The sequence below is a fragment of the Talpa occidentalis genome, unplaced genomic scaffold, assembly GCF_014898055.3.
Source record: "Talpa occidentalis isolate TD23 unplaced genomic scaffold, MPIMG_talOcc4v2.1 talOcc4.12, whole genome shotgun sequence".
NCBI lineage: Eukaryota > Metazoa > Chordata > Mammalia > Eulipotyphla > Talpidae > Talpa > Talpa occidentalis.
In genome coordinates, this window is record NW_023601212.1 from 94973181 (window position 1) to 94989543 (window position 16363).

General features: G+C 41.1%; 1 protein-coding gene across 5 annotated transcripts in view; it reads right to left on the bottom strand.

Annotated features, from left to right (window-relative positions):
* The window catches only part of MRTFB (myocardin related transcription factor B), a 224701-nt gene that overhangs the window by 60668 nt on the left and 147670 nt on the right, over nucleotides 1-16363 (bottom strand). The window lies entirely within an intron of this gene.

Sequence of the window (16363 nt, forward strand, 5' to 3'; positions counted from 1 at the left end):
GCACGATGCTGAAATCCCACCCCTTTTCCCAGCCAGCCCCTTCCCTCGCCATCCCAGCTTCCCCCGCACCGGGGACTTCAATCTGCAGTTTGATGGTCCGAATCATCTGACAAACACTGAGTCAAGCAGTTAAAAATAAATCCTCTAGTTGTTAAAAGAGAAGACTTTGCTGATACCTAAGAAGACAAATTGCTGCCTGTGGTCTCTCCCCGGCTCACTATAAACACAGCCGCAGGCTGTGGAAATACTTTCTATCAGCCAGACAGGCACACTCATTACTCATTAAGTTCTCCAGCTAAACAAACAGCAGTCTCGGGCATCTGAAGGAAGCCGGTCTTATCTCAGCAGAGGCACCACACTGATTAAACACGCTACTAGCATATCTGGATAAAAACGGGCATTTTGCTACCAAAGTGCTCGTGTGCCACGCTTTTGGCCGCATCGGCTCTGCTTGGAGTCAGCGCTCTGGCAACAGAGAAGTGGCCTGGGATGCAGCCCGCCGTCACCAGCTCAGACCCGGGCAGCAGTTTGCCTTTGTGCCTCTAGTCGGCTGGAGAGTCTCATCGCCATGATTGTTAAGGAAAAATCTCCTCCCCTGTATTAAAAGCACGGACCCTGAGAACTTCTGTTTCCTAAAAGACTTAGCCAGCCACCAGCCCAAGTTTCATTTCACATGCACTGTGACAAGACTCCTCTCCTGCATGCACAGCCGCTGTCCGCACACACAGGACTGTGCTGGGAGGAACTGTGAGGTGTGGCAGCCAGGGAGGGTGCAGACAAGCTTTCACAGGCACCAGACACACACTCGCTTAGCTGTAGCCCAAATAATCTGATGTTCCTGACAGTTCACAGTATGCTCCTTTGCACGGAGCTCCCTTTAAGCCCACTAGAGGATTTTAAACAGTAGGCTGAGTCCTCTTCCATGGAGAAACTGTTCTGTTCAATTTTTTTTATGTGAACAATATGTGCCTGGAAATATTAGTTCTCAATAAATGTTGTTTGACTGAATGAATTAGAGGAGAGAAACATGCAACAGGAAACATCTTAAATACTCAGTTCTGAAGAAGTCCTAGATGAGTGACCAAGAGTCATTCACTTTAGATGTATATTCTGCTCCTCACTGTGTCCCTGGTGAATCCTCTCACCTCCCCTCAGACCCCATCACCATTTCTGACCCCGCACCTCTGGCCTATACCCCAGTTCTTCTACACACACACCAATTTTCTAAAATATCCTCTGAAGGAAGTAAACATTCTCTTTAAAAGATGGGTCCTTGGTGAGATAAAGGTTTATATTTTTACAGTCAGAAAAATCAGTAGTCTCTGTGGCATTTAAATCCACATGAGGAGTAGATGAGGATTCGTCCCGTCTCCCTGGTTCTGGGCTGGTGTGTGTTAAACCCTGCTGTAGCCACCCTTCTCCAGCATCTCTTGAAAGTGGGATGGCACAACACGACATGCTCCTTGCTAACTGAAATTCCTGCCGAAGCAATTCAAGACATCTAGTGGTAGCCCACACCTCCACAGGGAGAGACAGAGCTCATCACACTTCTCAAAAATGCCCTCAAATGCTCTGCTCTAGTTCTGACCCTACGGCCTTTGTTCTTCTAAATTAACTATCCTGCACCTTTAAAGGAGTAAGAATAAACACCATTTTTGGGGAGTACATTCTTTAGGTCACTTTGTTTTGTGAAGTTTATCTCACTTGACCCCCTACAGTGCTGTGATGGCCACAACTATCTGTACATTATCAACATCTCACAGACCAAGACCAAAGTCATAAAGGTTTTAAGTGGCAGGCCTGGAATTTAACCAAGGTCTTAGTTCTTGAAAACCAAATCTTTTCTCTATTGCATCGCTGCTGTCTGCTAGCATATGTTCCGTTTCCAGGCTTTAGTTTGATCTTGAGACCTGCTTAAAAGCAGAGGCCACAACCTGTATGGCTCATAATAATTCTACTGGTGAGGGAGAAGGAAGCCAAGATAATCCTATTAGAATGATTTTTATGAAAGCATTTCAACTTTTCTTGAAATAGTAATAATAGCAGCAAGCTTATTTAGTACTTACTATGTGCCACATTCTAAGTGTTTTTCATATATTATCTTATTTATACTGTGAGTTCAATATTATTGTCCTGATTTCTAGCTGACAAAACAGGTCTGGGAAAATCAAATGCTTTTTTAGGGGTCACATATCTCAGAGAACAGTGGCTGAGATTACAAGAGGCAGCTTACTTTGAGGACCTACATTCTTAAATACTTCGCAAAAAGAACAAAAAGTAAGCACCAACATTCCCTCTTTTTTTTCCCCATTAAGTTGCTTTTAAAATCCTGCCCAGGGCCTCCCTGATGGCGCAGCGGTTGAGCGCTGGGTTGCGAAGCTGCCCGCAGACTCTGCAGCGCCAGTTCAATTCCCGGCTGCTCCCCGGCCACCGGAGGAGGGTCCCACATGGCGCGCAGACCTCTCCTGCCGCCCGCTGCTCCCCTCAGAAGTGTACTTTGGTCCTTCTGCCTGCTCTGCTCCCTGCTCTGGCTCTGGTGAATTCTCTCACCCTCCCGCGCTTCTGACTATACCCAATGCTTGTATAAATAAATAATTAAAAAAAAAAAAAAAAAAAAACCAAAACCAATGGAATGTTTAAGAAACCTTTAAAAATAAAATAAAATAAAATCCTGCCCAGGTTTTTAGGCTTCAAGTTTGGAAACTTGAGTAGATATACAGTTATCTGAGTAGATATACAATTACTTTAAAATGGTTGTGAACTGAGTTGAATGTGTTAAAAAATTAAACAATTCTCTTTTAAGGATCTTTTATAAGTTGATTACATTTGTATCTAATAAATATAAATCTCAGTAGGGAAACACATTGTCCTGCCGGGGGTTTATATCAAAAGTTTTGTCTCTGTAGTTTAAAAGGAAACAATTTCTCTAGCAGTGAATATGCGTGAAAGAACATTTATTGTGCTATTTTTAAAATCTGAAATAATTTCATATTCACAGAGCATTTTCCCCCTGAACCATCTGTGGTAGGTTTGCCATGATAACTCTTTACCCTAAATGCTCCAGTGTATAATTCCTACAAACAGGATATTCTCCTATAAAAACACAATATAACCATCAATATCTGGAAATTAATACTGGTAAGTTACTACTGTCTAATCCACAGATTCCACTCATGTTCCACCTCTTGTTTCAACAACCTTCATAACAAAAGGATCCAAATCAGGACAACATATGGCACTGAGTTATCAAGTCTCTTCAGTTTTTGTCTACCTTGAGTAGTTTCTTAGTTCCTTCTTGACTTTTCCTTGAAATTTAAAGATTATGGATCGGTGATTTCATAGAATTACCCTCAATTTGAGTTTTCTAATGTATCTCATGATTAGATTCAGGTTATGTATTTTTGCAGGAATACAGCAGAAGTGACAATGTGTTCTTTGCATCCTAACAGTTGGTACCCAATTCAGTTTGTCCCATAGCTGATGATATTTATTTTGACTATTTAAGATGGTGTTGGCCAGTTTTTTCCACTGTTAGACTTTTTTTTTTTATCTTTGTAATCAAGTGTTTTGTGAAACTGAACTGTTTACCACAATCATGGCTGTCAAGTGGTGATTTTGAAAATTCCATCATTCCGTCCTCATTTATTAGTGGCATATCCCACTTTATGCTGTCTATTTATAACATCTTAGACTCATGGACTCCTAAATTCATGTTTCTATCATTATTCGTTTTGATGCTCAAATTATCTCAGATTTGGCCGGGGCGGGGGGTGGGTCTTTTTAAGCTGGCTTCAGCTTCTTACTGTCAAGACCCTATCATTCTTTGAGTACATTCTTACCTTCTGGCACAAGATATTCCAGGCTTATCTTTTACTTTTCCTGTCCACTGAGAAACCAAGGTGTGCTCCACTGCAACTAGGGTGTCACTGTTCCCAGGCCTTCCCTATAGACGGAGCTGGGGAACATGTCTGAGTTTAAGTGCTTGTGTGTATGAAAGCAAACAAAAAACATTGACATCTCTCTACATAATACAGATGTAATTAGGGATCTATATATATTTAAATATATAGGCTTATATATATATTGAAAACCATGAATTCACTCGATGCCTCCATTTCCAATCCAATTCAAGTTCACTTTCATTCTTTCTCTGTTCTGTATTTGCAGCCCTCTTCGCCAGTAGTGAGAATCTTGTCTTCCACAGTCTCTGCTACTCCACCTACGGGTACCCTGTTCACCCCATTACTGTCACTCTGTAGCCAAACTTCTGTAGATGTCTCCTCACCCCACCGAGGCTGAAGCCCTGCACTGCTCCCTGCTCCCACGCCCACAGGGTAGCTGCCTTGCTCAGCCCCAAATAGTGTCTTTTGGGTTGAACTAGAGGTGAGGGGGGGAGGAGACTTGCACTCTCCGTGTAAGAGAATCCACAGTTATCACGTGAACTGCTTTCCAGTAGGTCTGCCTTTGTTCCTTACTCTATGTGTTACATCATCTTCAGAGAAATTTGGCTCTATTGTCATGAGTGACATTTAACTTCATACGATAGGGGATTAAAGTCACTTCAGCTATAATAAATCTGCTTCACAGTGTTTGTGTGTACACACTCTCAAAAGAGCTGTTTTTGTATGAAACAGATGACCATAAATCAAGTCAATTTTCCCACTACTCCAAGCACAGACACTTAATAAGCGTGAGAAAAACTATGACTTAGAGACTAGGAACAATCCAAGAAAGACTTCAGGGAATTAAAACAGAAACAAACATGGCTCAAGGGACTTATACAAAAACTTGGCAGAGTCAACACATGCTTACAAAAGTGCTGATAAAAAAGATTATCACTGTGACGGTGCTGTACTTCAGAAAGGAAAAACCTGAGAATATTACCAACTGGGTAATGTTTCGGCAGTATAAGAACACTCAAGACTAATAAAACAGTTAGTAAGAGGGTGCAAAGAGACTGCTGAATATTGAGCCACATGTCCGTGCAGCATCCGTCACACTGCCATGCACTCACGATAGCGGGGAGATGCCCCTTTCTTTTCGTCTTTCAGGCCTTGGTACTTTGTAACAGGTCCCCAAGTAGCCTCACCCTGAAGCATGTGGGGGCTACACAGGGCTTACTTTCTCACATCCTGAGCCGCAGCGTCATAAAAGCTACACAGTCAGTGAGATTGGATGTATTTGGTGAGAAAACGTCAGCGTAGATCACACCTAAATATTTTTCGTAAGGATACATAATTTTAGTAAAACACATATCTGACCTTTACTTTTTTCCTTAACTTTGCAAGCACCACTGTAAAGATACTGTATCTTTAGGTAATTGTTAAATGGCGGTGGTAAATCCCAAGCTCAATTTAATAATCCTGATTTTTTAAAAAGATTTATTTTATTTATACAAGAACCGGGGTACAGGCCAGATGTTTGGGAGGTGAGAGGATTCACCAGAGACACAGAACAGGTAGACTAACCGAAATACACTGCTGAGGGAAGCAGCGGGCGTGACAGGAGAGGTCTGCTCGCCATTTGGGTTGCTCCGAGGCTGGTGGGGATTGAACCGGCACTGCAGAGGCCACCGACAGCATCACAGCACTGCGCTCAACCACCTATGCCATCAGGGAGGCCCATCCTAATACTCTTGTTTTTTCTTTCGTCAAAAAGGATAAAGGATAGTCTCTCTGAAATCAGTTGGTGTACTTCAAAAAAACTTCATTTTTTATCACCTCTTAAATAGAGAACACACAGCACTTCAGCGGTAAAAAGATGAACAAACTGGCCCCTCTTGCAATGGAGAGGGATAACTTTTTCTGAAATTTCTAAGGTAATAATATTTTGAAGGAAAGCATCAATCATTTGAGCAATGAAGGATCCCTGTGTCACTGAACACGACGACGACAGGGCAAACAGCCCTCGAGCGATCTGGCTTGTGATTTGCACTTCCCAGCTTTTGTCCCACGACACAGACATGACTGGCTGGGGTGGCGTGACCCTCTTGTGTTTGCTTTGTTCTCCTGAAGGGGTGAGTTGCAACTCTAACTCTGGTGAGGTTTTTTAGGATGGGAATTTCACATTAACCTCTGCTCATCCATGGGATGAGCAAACAGCGGGTGAGATGGGAGGACGTTTCAAGCTCGCCTCAGTTGGGCTCCACACCATAGTGATGTCACCCAGTCCCTGTGTCTGGGCAGCATGTGAGACATGGGGAACGTGTCTCCTGCCCACACCTTTCCTGTGGCAATCACAAGATAACACTTTATCAGCTTAGAAAAGTCATTCAAATCCATTCTCTATCCCTAAGCTCAACAGTTACTCATAAAAATGGACAAACTGGCTGGAAGATTTGCAGCAAAGGGCCTCCCAAAGATTATGTATCTTTAGAGCAGTCGTCCTCGATTCTCAGTTGCAGACTATAGGAGAGAATGAACTGACTGCAGTGTTGTAGATTCAGTGCAGACAAAAGGGAGGAGTGCAAAGTCAGAGGGTCAAATCCTAGCAAAGACTGGAAGGCACGTCACTAAGTTGTCAGTGTAATGTTGCAGTCAGCACTCGTCATAACAAGAAAACTGTCTAGAATAATGTTTCTAGATCCTTTTTACAACTTCATCTCTATATTCTGCTCCCCTTTTTATTTTTTTTAAAGATTTATTTATTTATACAAGAACTGGGGTACAGGCCAGAGGTGCAGGAGGGTGACCAGAGACAGAGCGGGGACCAGAACAGGCAGACCGACCAAAATATACTGCTGAGGGGAGCAGCGGGCGAGACAGGAGAGATCTGCTTGCCATGTGGGTATCTCCATGGCCGGTGGGGATCAAACTGGCACTGCAGAGGCTGCAGACAGCTTCACAGTGCTGCGCTCAACTGCCTGTGCCACCAGGGAGGCCCTGCCCCCCTTTTAAATGTAATTTTTTCCCTAATCATTTTCTATGAAATTTTACCACAGATCTACTGCATATGTGCTTAAAAGCTGTGAGTGTATTTGTGCCTTACATATATAGAGGATGATTTTTGCCCATTCCAAGAACCAAGTTTTGCCCCTGTTGAGAATGATCACTATTTAAGAGGAAAAGTCAATTATGTTCCATTTTGTTGAGAAAGAAATAGTAAAACAGTAAGACAATAAAAGTGAACTGTATGTAGGAAACCCTCAATGAAAAATAACAAATGTTCACCATCTGTGATAATGATTTTTTAGATCACAAGTAAATTCAGCCGATCTTTTAGGATCTTCAGCTAAATCAAACTGCTTCATATCCCCTGATACACTGAGATTTCCTTCTCTTTATTCAAGTTTTTTCTTTTGCTCGCAGTGAGTTGCAGTCTCCGTCTTTTCCAGATGCTTTCCAGGATATCTCTCAAGACCCCAAAGTGTCAGGTCATTTTTCCTCTGTACTACCTGAGCACTCAGACGCCGTCACAGAAGGACTGTGTGCTGTGGCCTTGTGGAAATGAGGAGGACGGGGTCAATGCGCTGGAACATGGCATCTCCGCGGTCACTGAGTTCACCTTCTCAGTAACTCTATTTACTACTATTGCCTCAGTGGGCAGCGAGAGGTTAGGTAACTTATACAGCTATGCAGATTTTAAGAAGGCATTTTTAACGTGGGCAGGAGGGTTTCAGTCTGCACGCTTTCCCCAACAGGCCCTGTAATGAATTAAGCCCTAACACCCAAAGGCAACCACAGTATTGAATGAATTGACTTCTCTCCTGTGTATCTAAAATGGCACTGGTTTGTCTTCCCTGGGAGAACTGAGAAAATTATCAGCCAAATCACGTTTGTAGGGACTGATTTCCTTATAGAACCTTAGCTGAGAAAGACTGAGTGCTTTCAACTACTCCCCTACGCTTTCTCTCAACACCTTCCTGGATACTTTACAGATTCCTACTAGCCCTTTCCCAACTTAGTAAATTTTATAATCTTTATGAGCTGGAACTACACCTCGCTTATGGTTTTATTTTTTTAAAAGATTTATTTATTTATTTATACAAGCACTGGGTACAGTCAGAAGCGCGGGAGGGTGAGAGAATTCACTAGAGCCAGAGCGGGGAGCAGAGCAGGCAGAAGGACCGAAGCACACTGCTGAGGGGAGCAGCGGGCAGCAGGAGAGGTCTGCGCGCCATGTGGGACCTCTCCTGCCGTGCCCACTGCTCCCCTCAGCAGCGTACTTCAGTCCTTCTGCCTGCCCTGCTCCCCGCTCTGGCTCTGGTGAACTCTCTCACCCTCCCGCGCTTCACAGCCTGGCACTCAACCGCCGCGCCACCGGGGAGGCCCTGTGGTTTTATTTCTTAGGAGGTCTACTTCAATGTTTTAAATATTTATTTATTTATTTATATAAGCACTGGGTACAGTCAGAAGCGCGGGAGGGTGAGAGAATTCACCAGAGCCAGAGTGGGAAACAGAACAGGCAGACTGACGAAATACACTGCTGAGGGGAGCAGCAGGCGTGGCAAGAGAGGTCTGTGTGCTATGTGGGACCCTCACTGGCAGCTGGGGATCGAACCAGCGCTGCAGAGGCTGCAGGCAACTTTGCAGCCCAGTGCTCAACTGCTGTGCCACCAAGGGAGGCCCTAATCCAGTGTTTTTATCATGCTCTCAAAGTCAGTTTTCTCTTTAAGTAAATTCTTACATTCACTCGTCCAGGTTAGGTGATCAGAATCTTTCTTATAACAAATAAGAACTAAAACTACCTACTATATAGTTTTTGGTTGTGTCTGACAGATTTAAAAATCAATGTTAGCAAGGTATAAATACAATAAGATACACTGATTTGAAGTGTACAATTCAGTGGGTTCTGATGGAAACATACATCTGTAAACTGGAGGTCATTTACAGCAAAGGGCTTCCCAAAGATTATGTATCTTTACATTTCAAGTACAGAACATTTTCATCACTCCAAAAGTTTCCTCTTGCCTGTCTGCAGCACATCCTTCCGCCACACCCAGCCCTAAGTAATCACTGATCTGCTTTCTATCACAATAGTTTCTCTTCACTAGAATTTCAAATAAATAAAATCATACAGTATAGTCTTTTGCATTTGAAGTCTTCGTGAGCATGACAATTCTGAGATTTACCAATGTTACTGCATGTATCATTAATTGGTTCCTTTCTATTACTAAGAAGTAATTCACTGTGTGGCTATAGCACATTTTGTTAGTACACCACACTCATCTGTTGATGGACATTTGGGTAATTTCTATTTTTGAGCTACTATAAATAAATCTCTATGAACTCATATGTATAAATCTCTGTGTAGATATTTATATTCCCTTCTTTTGTATAAAGACTTGATCATATAGAAGATGGTATGCTTAACTTTTGAATAAACAATGTTTTTTTTAAATACAGCCTTACTGGTAGTTTTATTTGTAATCTCCCAAACTGCAAAAAACATCCATCCACAGGTGAATGAATAAGTAAATTTGATATATACATCCAACGGACTACTGCTCAGTCATAAAAAAGAATTACATACAATCATGTGGGTAAATCTCAATATAATTATGCTCTAATTATGAAACACACACACACAATTTATAAATTTTAGAGAATGAAAATTAACCCACAGTGACAGAGAGCAGATCAGTACATGTTGGAAAGCTGTGGTAGAAAGAGTCTTAGGATACAAATAGGCATGAGAAAAATTTTAAAGGTAATGAAGATATTATGTTGGTTGCACTGATATTATGTAGATCCCACAGGTAGGTGTGTGTGTAGGGGTGTGTGTGTGTGTGCGCGCGCGCTGAAATTTCACTTGAATTCAACCTGAACACTATAAATATGTGTGGTTTACTGTACATCACTTATACTTTAAAATATTAAAACAAAGGTACTTGTGGGAGGAGACAAAATTCCTTTAAATAATATGGCAACACTGAAATAGTCTCTATTATCTACCAAAGCTTTAATGTAGTAGGGGGTCATTTACCTGGGTGTCTAAACTCCAAAAATTACTGAGCATCAGCATTGCTTTAAGGAATCTTAAACAAAACCAGCCAATCTATTCAAGGATTAGAACAAATCCCATGTGTAATAATATGATGATTTCTCATGGGCATGCTGGTGGCGTGACTTGGTGGACTGTGAGTCACAGGCCCATCCGACTTTGGTGGACTGACATGTTAACAGATAAGAATAACGAATGGTGATCCTAAACACACAGAAGATACACGGCAAAGACTGACATCTTCATCTTCTGTTGCTAAAAAACATAATCAGCCATGAGAATACAACAGCTAGGACTATGCACAAACAACACAGTCACTGTTACAGAACAGACTGGAGATGCACAGGGACCCTGTCAAAAACATGACTAACAGGAAACTAATCTGTCACCCTAAGTACAATTGAGGTAGACAACACATAAGAACATAAGAGAGGCAAGCAAGAGTCATTATGCCATCTTACTGATACAGTGAACTTTATACCTTGATGATAGAGAAGGCACATCCTCATAATAATCACAAAGCAAATTTCAACCAATTCCATAAAATAAAAGTTACCAAAAAATACTGTCATTGCAATTGAATAATGGTAGAAATGATAAAAAATTTAAAAGTCCTGTCTATCTGGAAATTATGACATCTATTATCTCATAAAAAAGAAGAAAAATACAAACTAAAATGAAAGAATTTCTTTAAAAAGTTTTATTTTTGTATTTCAGAATCTATGGCATTTATTTAAAGCAGCAATTAGAGAAAAACTCCTATTCATAAACCATTATATCCAAAAAATGAAAGTAAACTATGCCTAAGAGAAAAAAAGTTAAAAAAAAAAGAGCAGAGCCCCATGGAATGATAGCATAAGGTCTATCTAATGTACACTGAGTCCCAAAGGAAGACAGAGAATGAGGCAGAAACATATCTGCAAAATCAGTACCTAAGAATTCCCCAAATTTGATGAAATACATGAACTTAGACATAAAAAAACAACAACTGACAAACCACCAGAAGGGTAAATTAAATAAACTGCCTTCAGATTCACAAAAAACAGTTCTAGACCCTAATAGTAGAGGAAAAACCCCATTATTAAAGGCTGTGAAAAACCCTTGGAATAAACTTGATAAATGTGTAAAACTGAAAAACACAAGAGTAGGCTTGAACAAATAGAATGGCAGCTCTTGTTCTTGGTTAGGGATATCACATCACAAAAATGTTCATTTTCTCTAAGTCAATTTAAAATTAATGCCGTCTCAATAAAAAATATCAACAAAATTTTTAATGGAGCTAGACAAACTGATATTTAAGTTCATATGGAAAAATACAAACACTGAAGGCAAGCCAAGAAAACATGGGGAAAAAAAGCCATGTAGAGGAGAGAGGAAAAGACTTCTTAGACAAAAATAAACTCCAATTAGATCAGGGATAAAACTGCTTTTTAAGAAAAATCAACCTATATGAGTATTATAAATACATATTGAGAGAATTCTTCTATAACCTGGGGTATAGGAAAAAAAATTTTTTGTAACTATACCTCCCCTAAATCCAGTAAAAGACTGGTAAATGTGACCACATTAAAAGAAAAAGCCCCAAAGCATTAAAGAGGAAGAGCTAATACCTCCCAATATATAAATACTACTTTTTTTTTTTTAAAGAGGTCTTTCTTTTTAAGATTTATTTATTTATTTATACAAGCACTGGGTAGTAAGAAGTGCGGGAGGGTGAGAGAATTCACCAGAGCCAGAGTGGGGAACAGAACAGGCAGACTAATGAAATACACTGCTGAGGGGAGCAGTGGGCACGGCAGGAGAGGTCTGCGTGCCATGTGGGACCCTCGCTGGCAGCCGGGGATTGAACTGGCGCTGCAGAGGCTGCGGGCAGCTTCGCAGCCCGACGCTCAACCGCTGCGCCACCAGGGGAGGACCCATAAATAATACTCTTAAAAAATTAAAAATAACACATAGGGCACTCTCTTCCAAAAAAATATTCTGAAATGACCCTTATACATATGAAAAGATGTTCAATCCTACTCATAATTTGAGAAAAGCAATTAAAATGATAACAAAATACCAGATGGCAAAAATGTACTGCAACACATTCTGCTGGGGTAGGGGAAATAAACAGTCTCATGCTTTGCTGATTGGAATGAAACTGGAGGCACTACTTTCTCAATATTCCTCTGTGAGAGGAATTTGGCATTACCTAACAAACCACATGTGCACTTATCTTTTTTATTTATTTATTTTTTAAAGATTTATTTATTTATTTATACATACATACATGCATGCATACATACATACATACATACAAGCACTGGGTACAGTCAGAAGCGCGGGAGGGTGAGAGAATTCACTAGAGTCAGAGCAGGGAGCAGAGCAGGCAGAAGGACTGAAGTACACTGCTGAGGGGAGCAGCGGGCAGCAGGAGCGGGCAGCAGGAGCGGGCAGCAGGAGCGGGCAGCAGGAGCGGGCAGCAGGAGAGGTCTGCGCGCCAGGTGGGACCCTTCTCCGGTGGCTGGGGAGCAGCCGGGGATCGAACCGGCGCTGCAGAGGCTGCGGGCAGCTTTGTAACCCAGCACTCAACTGCTGTGCTACCGGGGAGGCCCTGCACTTATCTTTTGACCAGCAGTCTCATATTTGAGTTTACCTCAAAGATATCTCCAGCCTTATATAATGGCATATGCCAGAAGTTATATACCATACGATTGTCTGTGATGGCAAAATAATGGACACCACTTAAATGCCCATACACAGAAGATTGGTTGAATAAACTATGGTACATCCATACTGTGGAATACTATACAGCCATAAAAGGGGATACGGAAGATCTCTATGAACTAGTATGAGGAGATCTTCCAAATATGTTAAGTGAAAAAGCAAAACAGTATCGTATCTCTTATGTATGACAGAAGGGGAATAAGTAAATACTGCTGCTTATTTGAAGAAAAAAAATGCAAGAAAAGACAAACTAGAAATTAATAAAATTGATTACCTTCAGTGGGTGAGGAAACAGGGTAGAAAGGAGAGAGGGAAAGGAAGCAAATAGGAGAAAGGTAGGCAGTGACACTTCTCTGAGGACATCTTTTTTGTATAGTTTGGACTTCAGAACATTGTTACTATATCACATGCTAAAGATAAATTAATGGGAGACCGGGCGTGCAGGGGAGCTCGTTCCCGCATCGCCATTTTGCAGCAGGGACCTTTCTTGCTGGAGACTGTGTGAACCAGCAGAAGGCTCACCAAGGAGACAGAGGTAAGCTGGGAGGCTTGCCCATGCTGGGCGCCTTCTAGCCTGCAGTTCCAGCCCAGAGGGGAGCAGCACCCACCGCTGGGGCAGACTGGGCGTGCAGGGGAGCGCGTCGCCGGCACCGGCATTTTGCAGCAGGGACCCTTCTTGCTGGAGACTGTGTGAACCCAGCAGAAGGCTCACCGAGGAGACAGAGGTTAAGCTGGGAGGCTTGCCCACACCGGGCACCTTCTAGCCTGCAGTTCCAGCCCAGAGGGGAGCAGCACCCACCGCTGGGGCAGACCGGGCGTGCAGGGGAGCTCGTTCCTGCATCGCCATTTTGCAGCAGATGATATGATAATATACATAGAGAACCCCAAAAACTCCACAGAAAAACTAATTCAACTCATCAATCAGTTCAGTAAAGTGGCAGGATACAAAATCAACACGCAAAAGTCAGTAGCCTTCCTATATACAAACAATAAATCTGAAGAAGAAGAAATCAAAAAAACCATCCCTTTTCTTATTGAAACAAAAAAAATCAAATATTTGGGAATAAATCTAACAAAAGAGGTAAAGGACCTATACAAAGAAAACTATAAAACACTGTTAAAAGAAATAGAAGAAGACACAAAGAAATGGAAAGACATCCCCTGCTCATGGATTGGGAGAATAAACATTATTAAAATGGCCATCCTCCCAAAAGCAATATACAGATTCAATGCTATTCCAATCAAAATTTCAATGTCATTCTTCAAAGAAATAGAACAATTATTGATGAAATTCATATGGAATCACAAAAAACCCCGAATAGCCAAAGCTCTCCTGAAAAAAAAAGAAGGGAATGGAGGCATCACACTCCCAGACTTCAAACTATACTACAAAGCCACAATCATCAAAACTGCATGGTATTGGAACAAGAACAGACATACAGACCAATGGAATCGAATAGAAAATCCAGAAATAAACCCACAGATTTATGGTCAACTAATCTTTGACAAAGGAGCAAAGACTATGCATTGGAGCAAAGAAAGTTTGTTCAATAAATGGTGCTGGGAAAACTGGGTCGCTACATGCAAAAGAATGAAGCTTGACCACTACCTCACACCATATACAAAAATCAACTCAAAATGGATTAAAGATCTAGACATAAGACCTGAAACCATAAAATACATAGAAGGAAATATAGGCGAAACACTACGTGATTTGCATATCAAAGACATCTTTACAGACACATCACCCAAAGCAGTGATAGTGAAGGCAAAGATCAACAGCTGGGACTACATCAAATTAAAGAGCTTCTGCACAGCAAAAGAGACAATAACAAAAACAAAGAGAAACCCCACCAACTGGGAGAAAATTTTTGCACACAACACTAATGATAAAGGACTGATCACAAAAATCTGCAAAGAGCTGATGAGACTCAGCAACAACAAAGAAAATAATCCAGTCAAAAAATGGACAGAGGAACTAAAAAGAAACTTCTCTGAAGAGGAAATGCGAATGGCCAACAGGCATATGAAAAAATGTTCAACATCACTTGCAATCAGGGAAATGCAAATCAAAACTACCATGAGATACCATCTTACACCAGTGAGAATGGCACATATTAAAAAAACTAGCAACAACAAATGTTGGCGAGGGTGTGGAGAAAAAGGAACTCTTCTGCACTGTTGGTGGGAGTGCAAACTGGTCCAACCACTATGGAGAGCTGTGTGGAGATTTCTGGACCTACTAAACTTAGAGCTTCCATATGATCCAGCAATTCCACTCCTAGGTATTTACCCAAAGAACACAGAAACATCAATTCCAAAGAACACCTGCACCCCTATGTTTATAGCAGCACTGTTTACAATAGCTAAGCTTTGGAAACAGCCCAAATGCCCAAAAATAGATGACTGGATCAAGAAGATGTGGTACATATATACCATGGAATATTACTCAGCATTCAAAAAAGATAAACACATGCAATTTGCAGCAACATGGATGACGCTGGAAGGGATCATGCTCAGTGAAATAAGCCAAAAAGAAAAAGAAAAATACTGGATGGTCTCACTCATAGCAGGGATCTAGAAAACTTAAATAAGGGACCAGGAAAATGAATAACTATAAGAAAGTGAAAATCAAAATCAACAAAAACTATGAACCAGAGACACTTTTTGGGGGGTGGGCGGCGGGAGAGGAGGGATTGGTGTCAGAATGGGGGGATTGCAATTGTATGGGGAATATAAAAATAAAATTTATTAATTAAAAAAAAAAAGATAAATTAATGGAATCTGAAAGGATGAACGAAAACCAAACTTGAATGTAAACATGACAAATGAACCCAACTTCATTTCAAATAAGTAACACTGAAGCACTGAAGAGGGGATAGAGGCAACCTTAGCAATTCTGCACACAGTATTTTGACTACATAAACTTGGGGTAAAGAGAAAAACAACGTAAGGAAATATTCAGTTCTAGTTAAAAGCTATTTTTATAACAGATTTAATAAGATACAAAGTTCTTTATTAAGATCATAAAGTTCACCTGTTTAAAGTGTAGTATACACACACACTAGTATGGGTTAGCAATTCTGAAACTACATCATGTATATTCTAGAATTAAACATAAGAAAATATATCGTAGATGAGGGAAGCAGGGTTTCTCACAAACACAGAAAAGGGGAAGGCCAGAGGGAACCCTGGTGATGCTGGCTAAAACTGGAGGCACTAGTAAGGATGCTTGATTTGTTACCTATGGCAACACAGATAGACAGGAATAGATATACGTGTGTGTGAATAAACACATATTTCCTATTTCTGTCTACTGACAGGATCTAGAAGCAGTGAACAAACAGTAGCAATGAACACATCTAGTTTCCAAATCGTGGTTTATAAATACTCCATTAAAATAAACCAGACTTCAGAAAAGGCTGATTCCAGGACTTGGGCAGGAAAAGTACAAGTTGATCCTAGAACATCTTGCTTTGCCAGGAAACAAATAAGCACTCCAAGAACAATGGGAACCTGCGAGAAGGACATAGACACCAGCTTCAAGGAGCTCCCACTGGCCAAATCCAAGGCAGTGTGAGCATCAAAATTAACAGTAATAGCAAATTACTATAAATAGATACTATTATTTACTAATACATAGAATAAACCAAGGTGCCATGATTCCATACAGATAGAGATTAATAGATAAAGGGGCCAGACAGATGTTATC